This window comes from Trichechus manatus, unplaced genomic scaffold, assembly GCF_000243295.1.
Source record: "Trichechus manatus latirostris isolate Lorelei unplaced genomic scaffold, TriManLat1.0 scaffold00004, whole genome shotgun sequence".
NCBI classification, from domain to species: domain Eukaryota; kingdom Metazoa; phylum Chordata; class Mammalia; order Sirenia; family Trichechidae; genus Trichechus; species Trichechus manatus.
The window spans coordinates 12,941,832-12,953,839 of record NW_004443940.1 but is presented as its reverse complement, the minus strand read 5'-3'; positions in this window follow the sequence as shown (position 1 = coordinate 12,953,839).

Sequence of the window (12,008 nt, the reverse complement as noted above, 5' to 3'; positions counted from 1 at the left end):
AAAAAAAAAAAAAGGTCAAGAAGGGAGAGGGTTGACATGTTGTGGGGTTGTTAACCAATGTCATAAAACAAAATGTGTATGTAAAGCACTAATTATAAAAAATTTGATAAATAGGACACAGTGAAAAATTAAAACTTTATGCTCTTCAGAAGGCATTGTTTAGTGTGGAACATGATGAGGGACCAGCATAGACTGGGAAAAAATATTTGCAACACAAACTTTTGACAAAAGACTTGTATTCAGAATATACAAATGTTATGGATTGAATTGTGTTCCCCAAAAATATGTGTCAACTTACTAGGCCATGATTCCCTGTATTGTGTTGTTGTCCATCATTTTGTGATCTGATGTGATTATCCTATGGGCTGTAAATCCTAACCTCTATGAGGTTAATGAGGGAGGATTAGAGGCAGTTACGTTAATGAGGCAGGACCCAGTCTACAGGATTAGGTTGTCTCTTGAGTCAATCTCTTTTGAGATATAAAAGAGAGAAGCAAGCAGAGAGGAGAGGGACCTCATACTACCAAGCAAGAAGAGCCAGGGGTGGAGCATGTCCTTTGGAACCAGAGTCCCTGCACTGAGAAGATTGATGACGAGGACCTTCCCCCAGAGCTGACAGAGAGAGAAAGCCTTCCCCCGGAGCTGGCGCCCTGAATTTGGACTTCTAGCCTCCTAGATTGTGAGAAAATAAATCTTTGTTTGTTAAAGCCAAAAAAATTGAGTGTATTAATAAGTTGGGGCCCTCATGACACAGTGGTTACGTGTTTGGCTGCTAACCAAAAGGTTGGCATTTCAAATCCACCAGCTGCTCCTTGGAAACCCTAGGGGGCAGTTCTGCTCTGTCCTGTAGGGTCGCTATGAGTCAGAATCGATGGCAACAGGTTTGAATGAGTTAAATTAACTGTTTAATTTCACTTATATAAATTAACTAACCTAATTAGAATTATATATTGTTCCTATCCACTGGTTCTTTCGTGGCCAAGTTGATTATGTCATCCACAGACAGGATGATTATTTTCTTTACTCACAAACAGAGATGTTCTCATCTGAGAAATGGACAGTTGTCATTTAGCACTTCACATTATAGTAAACATATGCTTTTGTTTTCTTACCAAATACTTTTATGTGTTTGCAGACTTTTGATTTTTTCCATAGGGATATTTTCACTTTAAATACTGTCAGCTTGAAGTATCATTACACAAACTCTCATATATGAAAGCTTTTGTGTTTGCCAGCTCTTAACTTATAGCCTCTCCTGGTCTTTTTATTTTTAACTGCTAAGACTAGAAAACAATATTTCCCCATTAATAATTATTTTTGCTTTTCTATCAGTAAAGAAGAGGTCCTTAAGAGAGAATGTTCTAGAGTCTTTTTAGGCTAGGTTGTCTAGAGAAGCAAAACCAGTGAAGTGCATGTATATATATATATAGAGAGAGAGATTTATATCAAGGAAATGGCTCACACAGTTGTAGAGGCTGGAAAGTCCCAAGTCCGTGAGTCAGGCATCAGGCTGGAGGCCTCTCCTGACTTATGTAGCTGCAGGGGCTGACAAACTCAAGATCGGCAGGTCAGATGGCAGGCTGCTGGCTCACAGGCTGTAGAGGCAGGCTGCTGGCTCACAGGCTGTGGAGGCTGATGAATCCAAGAACCTGAGGTCACATGATGACAAGCTGAATGCAGAATACACAGCAGAGCAAAAACCATTAAGCTTTGCCAGAAAGTCCATATATATTGGATGCAGGCTATACCCCCAAGGAAACTCCTTTTCAACTGACTGGCTGCTCATAGCAGATCTCATCATAGAGGTAATTACATTTGATCAGATCTCGTCATGTCGGTGATTACATCATTACATAACTGCCAAACTACATCATAACTGCCAAACCACAGCCAAGTTGGCCCACAACCTTAACCATCACAAGTCTCATACTAAATTATTAAAGAGGGATGTGAAGGTACCTTTTTTTTTTTTTAATGGATTTGGCTTGAAATTGAGAAAGGCAAAATTAAATGAACAGTAGTAATCACTAGCTTTTTTTAAATCTAATGTTTAGCAGCTAACATTTTATCACAGTTCAGTTTTTCAATTAGGTTACCATCATACATGAACAGTTTTCAACATCAAATGCAAAAATAGGGTTACCAAGAGTCACTGTGGCGATTTAAATTTAAGTTAATTAAAATTAAATAAAATTTAACATTCACTTCCTTAGTCCGCACTAGCCACATTTTAAGTGCCACTGTGTTGGACAGTGCAGATATAGACTATTTCCATCATTGCAGAAAGTTCTATTGGGCAGAGTTGGTCTTGAATATTGGCCTGTTAATATTGACAGTATGTCAAAAGTTATATTCCCTTAAATGCGAACCCATGTAAAAAACAGAAAAGATAACAGAGCTAGGGGTGCAAATGGAAAGCACAGGTGACTTGTCAATCAATCTGAAATGATATGCCTGAGTCATAATTTCCAGCAACGTGGACCCAATCACTTTGGCTGCTTAAAAACAGAGGCATTAAAAACAGGGGAGGGGAGCATAGTACAGTTCCCTCCCCAACCTGAGAGTATTTTATTTTTCCCAAGGTACAGGGGTACAGAGCACAGAAAGCCTCAAGCAGCAACAATCACCGTTAACTAATGACTGAGTACATCTAATTCGGAAGAAAATAACCAACTCAACAGCATGCATCCATATGTAATGATAAAGTAGAATACTCTTGAAATCAAAGACTGGCAATTTTATATGAAATAGGACTAACAAAGATAAAACGAAGTTTAAGGTTAGAAATAGTACATTTCCCTGAAGAGAATCCCAGATGGTTAATGTTGGTCTTAGATATATACAGTAAAACCTGTGAAAGCCGGAACCTGCGTAAGGCAGAAACCTGTCAGAGAAGGAAGACTCGAATATTTTCCACTAAAAGGAGTGATAGAGAAGTGGTAAGACTTCACCCAGTCAAAGGCGGAAAACTTGTGAGACCCAGAAAAGCAAGGCAACATTGAGTTCCAGCTCTCACAGGTTTCACCGTACATGCTTTAAAAACAAAAAACCCAAACCCGTTGCCATCAAGTCAATTCCCACTCATAGCAACCCTATAGGACAGAGTAGAACTGCCCCATTGGGTTTCCAAGGAGCGCCTGGTGGATTCGAAGTGCCGACATTTTGGTTACGAGCCATAGCTCTTAACCACTATGCCATATTGGAAAATTTCTCTTTGGTTGAGGAGGAAATTATAAGCAAGTGTGAGCACAAGTGTTGGCCTCACCCCACACCACCCCAAGTTCTTTAAAATGAGGGAATCTTAAACCATGCATCAGAAGCATAGAGGATTTTCTTCCATATACAGTGCTGAAGATACAGGATGATCCACATCCTGACAGAGAGCCACGTGATCAGTAAATAAGGAGGCCCTGACAGAACCCAATTTCTATCCTACATCTTAAATGAGGAGGAGCCACTTGGAAACACGATTGAGATCCCACCAGAATCATTAGAAGACCTCAAGTTTTGCTCATGAGAAGGACAACCACAACAGTTAAGCTCAGTTGTGTGGAGGCTCCCAAGTTTGCTGCGGGGTTTAGCAACTACACAGGGCATTGTGGGACACATTTCCCCTGCGGCATTTCTCATTTTTGACATCTATAGCACTGGGTGATGTCCGGCACGTGGACAACCTATCTAACTCACTAGCCTCCTTTATAACAGTCACCTTCACCTCTACTGTCTTCAGGTTGCGCTCAAGGGGTCTCATTGAAGATATTGCCCTCATCTGGAAGCACTCTTTTTCTGACATCTCCACCCTCTGACCACTACAGTTATACCTGTTCTTTGACAATTCCTTGATTCCTCTGCCTTGCCCTACCTGTGTCCCTTCCCCAGTTCCTACTGTCCAGAATAATGCCTGTGGTTCATACTTCAAACATTTTTTGCCGTTACTTTCACTTCCCTTGTCCTGCTATCCTATCTGCTGCACTAACCTAGAATATTAGTTTCCTAAGGTCGCTGTAATAAATCACCACAACTGGGTGGTTTAAAACAAAAGAAATTGATTCTTTCACAGTTCTGGAGGTTAGAAGTCCAAAGTCAAGGTGCCTGAAGGGCCATGCTCTCTCTGAAGGTTCTAGGGAAGAATCCTTCCTTGCCTTTCTCTGCAAAGACCCTATTTCCAAATAAGATCATATTCTGAGATTCCTGGGATGACATGAATTTTGGAGGGACACTATTCAACCCAGTATACCGGGAAAAGTCCTAACAGTGGATCAGTACAAATGCCTGCCTTCACCATGCCCACGCCCAGTTTTCTGAGCTCTGAAGGAGAAAAAGTCTCATCAGTGCAGATTGGTGTCAGATAAATTCATGGTCTCCAGCTGCAGCTGGGTTGACCCTTCTAAGCAATCCTATGTTTCCCTAGTCCACTCTATCCCATTCTTCACAGCAGCTTTATCAAACATTTCTGTAGCACTCAAGCCTCTAATCCCACCACCTCTACCTGATTGTCAGTGATTATTTCACCTTCTACTTATAAGATAGCTATCATACATAGGGCTTTCAACTGTATCCTACAAAACATAGATTTACCTGTGTTATCATAGCTTGGGTCCCTGGTGGCGCAGTGGTTAAGCATTTGGCTGTTAACCAAAAAGTCAGCAGTTGAAATCCACCAGCCACTCCTTGGAAACTCTATGGGGCAGTTCTACTCTGTCCTATAGGGTCGCTATAAGTCAGAATCAACTTGATGGCAACAGATTTTATCAGAGCCTTTCCCGCTTCCCTTCAGTGACAATGGAAATAGTAGCCCTCCACCTGGCTAAGGCTGATCTCGGGACTTTTCCTTTAGGGAACTTACTCCTTTGGTTTTTCCATTTCTTCTGTATCTTAACCTTTTTTTCTCTATACTGACTCAGTCCCATCAGTATTCAGATATGCTTAAGTTTCTCCTGTCTTTAAAAAACCTTCAGTCACCTATTTACATCCATCCACTGCATATCTTGCCCTGCATCAGCCAAGCATCTCAAAAAGGTGCTCCGGGAGTGGAGCCAACATGGCGGCCCAGAGAGATGCACGATGCTGTCCCTCTGCAGCAAAGACCCAAAAAACTAAGTAAAACAGATACAAACATCAATCTTGGAACCTTAAGCATCAAATGAAGGGATAAAGAACTAGATTAAATACAAAATGGAAGAAGAAACTGACAGAAAACAGAGAACAAGGAGAGATACGGAGTGGAGGTCCTCTGCCAACTAACATGGCACAGTGTCGCCATCTTGGAACACAGCCAGCAATGACCCTGGACAGGGAGAATGGGAAGGCAACTTCACAGAGTTCCCAAAGGAGACAGAGTGCCCAGTAACCAGAGAAATATGCTTTCCCACCTCTCACCCTTCAGTCCTGTACTCTTCCCAATGGTCCCCACCACACCACCGTGGCTAGAGCATCCCTGGTGCTCAGGCCTGCCACCACACCAGGCCCGCACCTCCCCACCCCTACTGTCACTCAACCAGCTGTTGAACGGTGGGAAGGGAGCTCATATCATTCCCTGTCCAACACTCCTGACCATCTGGTGAGGGACTGTGAATGCTCCCACACCACTGGACAAACATCAGGAGGCAGACAGCGCCCACCTAGTCTGCCCTCAGCCACCTTGCCAAACCAGTGTACAGCAAAGAGGACTTGCCCTGCCTGGTGCTGCCCTGCCCATCTGGCCTACCTGCCCTGACATATCAAAATAAAACAAAAGAGCAGGATGAAACAAATGAACATACAGTAAATAAATACCTTAATGTCAATCAAAGACACAAGGAAAATTGTCCAAAGGACTAATGGACCACATGAACCACAGCCTCCACCAGCCTGAGCCCAGAAGAACTAGATGGTGCCCAGCTACCAGCACCAACCACTTTGACAGGGATCACAATAGAGGATCACAGACAAAGCGAGAGAAAAACATAGAACAAAATTCAAATTCACAAAAAAGGAAGAAACTTACTGGTCTGATAGAGACTGGAGGAGCCCGCAAGACTATGGCCCCCGGACACCCTTTTAAGTCAGAATGGAAGCCACTCCCAGAGTCCACCTTTCAGCCAAAGATTAGACAGGCCTATAGAATAAACAATAATACATGTGAGGAACATGCTTCTTAGTTCAAGTAAGTATAAAAGACCAAATGCACAACACCTGACCAAAAGCAAAGACGAGAAGGCAGGAAGGGACAGGATAACTGAAGAATGTACACAGGGAACCAGGGTGGAAAGGGAAAGCGGGAGAGTGCTGACACATTGCAGGGATTGCAACTAATGTCACAAAACAATTTGTGTATAGATTTTTGAATGAGAAATTAAAAAAAAAAAAAAAGTGCTCCAAATTCTGTCTCCACTTCAAAAACCATCACTCCTCAACTCCACTAAAATGTCCAGGGTCAACATAGAGCTTACTGCTAAATCCTGCAGCAAAATGTGTTGATCAAAGCAATCAGCCATTTATATTGGTATTATATATTCATTCATAGGGAATACATAATATAATGACCATTATGTATTGAGTACTACAGATCAAAGCATATAAAGCAAGCTTCATACCCATCCCAAATCAGAGTTAACTAGTGTAGCTTCTCCCAACTTTTCATTAAATGTCTGTGAAGACATGGACAAAATTTTAGGAATTACAGAGCTGAAAACGTAAAATGGTAGCCTAGTAAGGAGGAAATAATACTGATTATAAGACAGATAAAAACTGGACTAAATAATAATCTAGCTGTTTTCAACATATGCCAGGTTTGTCTCATTAGAAATTTCTAAAACAAGTGGCATTTTGTACCTTTCCTGTCATATTGTTGCTATAGTGCTTCAACAGAAGCTACATAAATAATTTAAAATTCTGTAGTAGCCATATTTGAAAAAGTAAAAAGAAACAGGTAAGATTAATTTTACTAATATATTTACTTAACTCAATATTTCCAAAATACCATTTCAAAGTGTAATCAATATTTTAAAATATTTAAAAATGAGGTATTTTATATTCTTTTCTTTCACACTAAAAACAAACAAACAAGAAAAACCCATTGCCATCAAGACAATTCTGACTCATAGCGACCCTACAGGACAGAGTAGAACTGCCCCATAGGGTTTCCAAGGAGTGGCTGGTGGATTCAAACTGCCGATCTTTTGGTTAGCAGCCAAACACTTAACCACTGTGTCACCAGGGCCCCTCTTTCATACTATGTCTTAAATATCCAATGTAAAAAAAAAATGAACTGAGAAAAAAAAAAAAAAAGTGTAAAATTTACACTTACAATATATCTCACTTTGAACTAGCCACATGTCAAGCGCTTGATAACCACATTTGGTAGAGACCATCTTGTTAGACAATGTAGGTCTATAGCTACCTAAGAATTAGGCAGCTATTCCTTTCTCTCTCTTGAGTTCTGCTCTGTGAGGTGGAAAATCCCACTCTTACCCCGTCTTTCTCCATCCAGGCAGCACCTGAAAGTAACTGCTGTAATTAGGGGCAAAGTTGCTGACAGTGGTAAGCCATAAACTGGAAAGCATATCCTCCCAAAATAAAGCACTGTCTGAAGGTAGCAAAGGGGAGAAGACAGAAAGAGCTGTTGCTGTTACAGTTGTAATTCCCGTGGATTCCTGGAGGAAGTCCAAGTGACAGCCAGCAGGGTAGACAACAGGCACAGGCCTGGGGTGAAATCAGGATACAGATCAGAGCATATATAGCAAGCTTCGTATCCATCCTAAATCAAAGGTAACTAGTGTAGCTTCTCCCAACTTTTCGTTAATGTCTGTGAAAACACAGACAAAATTCAGGAATTACAGAACTGAAAACATAAAATGGTAGCCTACTAAGGAGGAAGTGACACTGATTATAAGACAGATGAAAACTGGACTAAATAATAATCTGCCTGTTTTCAACATAAACCAGGTTTGTAAGGAATAACCAGGACACTAAACTCTGTCAGCATTTGCTCTCCAGGCTAAAGCTAAGAAGAGGTCTTTAAATAAAGTTTGGATGGGAGCAAAGTTACATTTCTGGCCAAATGTCAGATTAAAAATATTGACCCACCCTCTCATTGAATACAACCAAAATCCTGGATCAGTGAGTTGGCAAGGAAGAAAGGAATACTTAGAGGCCAAGAACTTAAGTGAAACTGGGAATCCAGATGGGTAACGAGGAGCACCAGGTTTTGTCTGGTGAACTTGAGCTTCTAATTTCACAGCTAAACAGGATATGGTAAACAGGAAAGGAAATGTGCATAAGTAATCTAATAGGAGTTTTCCTCATCTCACACACAACAGTTGGAGATCCAAGAGCTAGGACCTCAGTGAAAAGGTGAAATAGAAGTAAACCCAGCTTCCTGGAACTGCAAGGAAAATTGCTTGGCACTGGATGGAAGGGGAGAATCTCCTCTGAGACTTCATAACCACAAGCCATCCCTCACTTGGATTTACAGGGCTAGTTAACTCTACCTGAATGATCCAAAAACTTCAAGAAAAGTATAAAGTGGTCCATGTTCCCGGAAGAAGCAAGCACATATCCTCTTTGTTGTTGTTAGCTGCAGCTGAGTCAGCCTCTGACTCATGGTGACCCCATTCACAACAGATCAGACCATTATGATCCATAGGGTTTTCATTGGCTGATTTTCAGAAGTAGACGGCCAGGATTTTCTTCCTACCTGTCTTTAGTATGGAAGCTCTGCTGAAACTTGTTCAGCATCATAGCAACATGTGAGCCTTCACTGACAGATAGGTGTTGCATGATGTGCATTGGCCAGGAATCAAACCCGGATCTTCTGCGTGGACGGTGAGAATTCTGCCACTAATCCACCATATATTCCCTCTTCAGTAACCCTTTAATCTAGATTTCAATCTGATTTCCCATAGATAAAGTTCCAAGAAATAGGAACTAAGAATTAAAAATCACTAGACAGGGGAGTTCTTCTGGCAACGATAAACTGAGTAATTCTGACCAACCCTCTCACTGAGAAAAGCTGGACAAAATTGTTTTTTTTTTTCAGAATTAGAAGTTTAAAGATAATTCAAAAAGGATATACAGAGAAATAAAAAAAATGTATTTCTCAAGGTCACATAATATCTCCATTGATCTCCAATCTTTTCAATCCTCTGACCACTGTGGTTCTGCTCACCCCCTTAGGCTTGTGGTGACTGAGGGCCTGAGTGAAGGAGAGAGAAAGGAAAAGACAGCCTCAGAGGTCCTGGGATAAATAATGGAGGCTCCACATCCTTCCAAAGCTCCAAGTCAATTCCACTGGGATCTTCCAGTTAAATGATCTTATAATGGGAGCCCTGGTGGCACAGTGGTTAACAGCCGGGGCTACTAACCAAAAGGTCGGCAGTTGGAATCCACCAGCCAGCTCCTTGGAAACCCCATGGGGCAGTTCTGCTCTGTCTTATAGGGTCTCTGTGAGTTGGAATCAACTCAATCGCAATGGGTTTGGTTTTTTGCTGTGGTAGGCGTAATGAGGCTCAGCAGTCTCTCTGAACAGGGTACAGTGTGGGGAGTAGATGAGGTTATTCCAAAACTGAGGATGGACAAAATATTTTTTAAAAGCTTATGTGGGAAGGCATTGAGCTGCTACAAGGCAGTGAATTACAGGGCCAAGATCTGGGAGAAGAAAATCCAGAAAGATAAGCCAGCGTTTGTCACTGTTTTTCATTTAGAGGCATCTTTTGATTCCAGGAGGGGTGACTGAGAAGCAAAACACAGCTTTTTATTGACACATGGCGATAAGGGAACAAAAATCTAGTTCAATGGACTGCCAAAGAAGGCAAACACTGGTAAACCCTCAAAACTTTGTGTTGAGACCCAAAAGGGCTACATCACAGGGGTAAGGATAAAGAAAAGGCCAGCCTTCTTCACAGACACTGACAGATGGAATCCAGAAAAGTTTAGGAACTTGGAGGATACAGTTGAAAATTCGTACATATGCTCTAATTGGAGTTATACGAGGAGAGGAGCGGGGAGGAGAGGGGCAGGGAGGGAAGAAGAAGGGAGGCGAGGAGAGGAGATGAATGGATAAACAAATGTGGCATACAATGGAATATTATTCATAAAGTGAAGTTTTGATACATGCTATGACACAGACGAACTTTGAAAACATTATACCAAGTGAAATAAGGCAGACACAAAAGGACAAATATTGCATGATCCCACTTACATGAAATATTCAGAACAGGCAAATGCATAGAGATCAAAGTTTATTAGTGGTTACCGGGGACAGATGGGAGGGGCAAATGGAGGTATTTCTTAAGTGGTACAGAGTTTTTGTGAAGAGTAATGAAAGAAATGGATAGTGATTGTTGCACAACATGGCAAACGTAATTAATGTCATTGAATTGTACACATAAAAACTTTTGAAATGGCAAATGCTTTGTTACATATGTATTTCACACAGTAAGAATTTTTAAAAATGAAAAAGAAATAGGACTAAAATGCACAATCACAATAGCAGATAAGTTGGGAGGCAGGCGATCAGGTTAAAGTGTTCTACAAAAAACAAAAAACCCACTGCTGACAAGTTGGTTCTGACTTATAGCAACCATACGTACAACAGAACGAAACACTACCCAGTCTTGCGCTATCTTCACAATCTTTGCTATACTTGAGCCCATTGTTGTACCCACTGTGTCAATCTATCTCATTGAGGGTTGTCATGGATTGAATTGTGTCCCCCCAAAATATCTATCAACTTGGCTAGGTCATGATTCCCAGTATTGTATGACTGTCTACCATTTTGTCCTCTGATGTGATTTCCCTGTGTGTTGTAAATCCTATCACTAAGATGTAATGAGACAGATTAGTGGCAGTTATATTGATGAGATCTACAAGATTAGATAGTGTCTTAAGCCAATCTCTTTCGAGATATAAAAAAAGAGAAGCGAGCAGAGAGACATGGGGACCTCATACCACCAAGAAAGCAGTGCTGGGAGCAGAGCGTGTCCTTTGTACCTGAGGTTCCTGCACAGAGAGGCTCCTAGACCAAGGGAAGATTGATGACCCAGACTTCCCTCCAGACTCGACAAAGCGAGAAAGCCTTCCCCTGGAGATGACTCTCTGAATTTGGTCTTCTAGCCTACTAGACTATGAGAGAATAAATTTCGCTTTGTTAAAGCCATCCACTTGTGGTATTTCTGTTACAGCAGCACTAGATGACTAAGACAAGGGTCTTACTCTTTTTCCCTGACCCTCCACTTTACCAAAGCATGATGTCCTTCTCCAGGGGCTGGTCCTTCCTGATAACATGTCCAAAGTACGTGAGACGTAGTCTCGACATCCTTGTTTCTAAGGAGCATTCTGGTTGTACTTCTTCCAAGAGAGGTTTGTTCATTCTTCTGGTCGTCCACGGTATATTCAATATTCTTTGCCACCACCATAATTCAAAGAATCATTTCTTCTTCAGTCTTCCTTACTCATGGTCCAGCTTTCGTGTGCATATGAGGCTACTGAAAATACTATGGCTTTTTTTTGTGTGTGTGGTTAGGGTGGAATAAACCAACCAGTTGCTGGCAAGTCAGTTCCAATTTACGGTGACCTCGTGTGTCAGAATAGAGCTGTGCTCCACAGTTTTCAATGGCTGATTTTCCAGAAGCAGATCGCCAGGCCTTTCTTCTGAGACCCTTCTGGGTGGATTCAAACTGCCAACATTCATTTAGCAGCCAAGCACTTAACCATTTGTACCATCCTGGGACAGGACGGGAACTGTGGTGGCGCCGTGGTTAAAGCACTTGGCTGCGAACCAAAAAGTCCATTTGCTCCACAGGAGAAAGATGTGGCAGTCTTTGTAAAGATTACAGCCTTGGAAACCCTATGGGGGCAGTTCTACTCTGTCCGATAGCGTCACTATGAGTCGGAATCGACTCAACGGCAGAGAGTGGTGGTGCGGGGCAGGACGAAATAGGCGGCCTTTACTTTTCTTTCAATTAGCCCATAGCACTTTTTGAGTGCCCTCTCGATGCTGGTGTTGGAGGAAATATAAAGCTCATTAA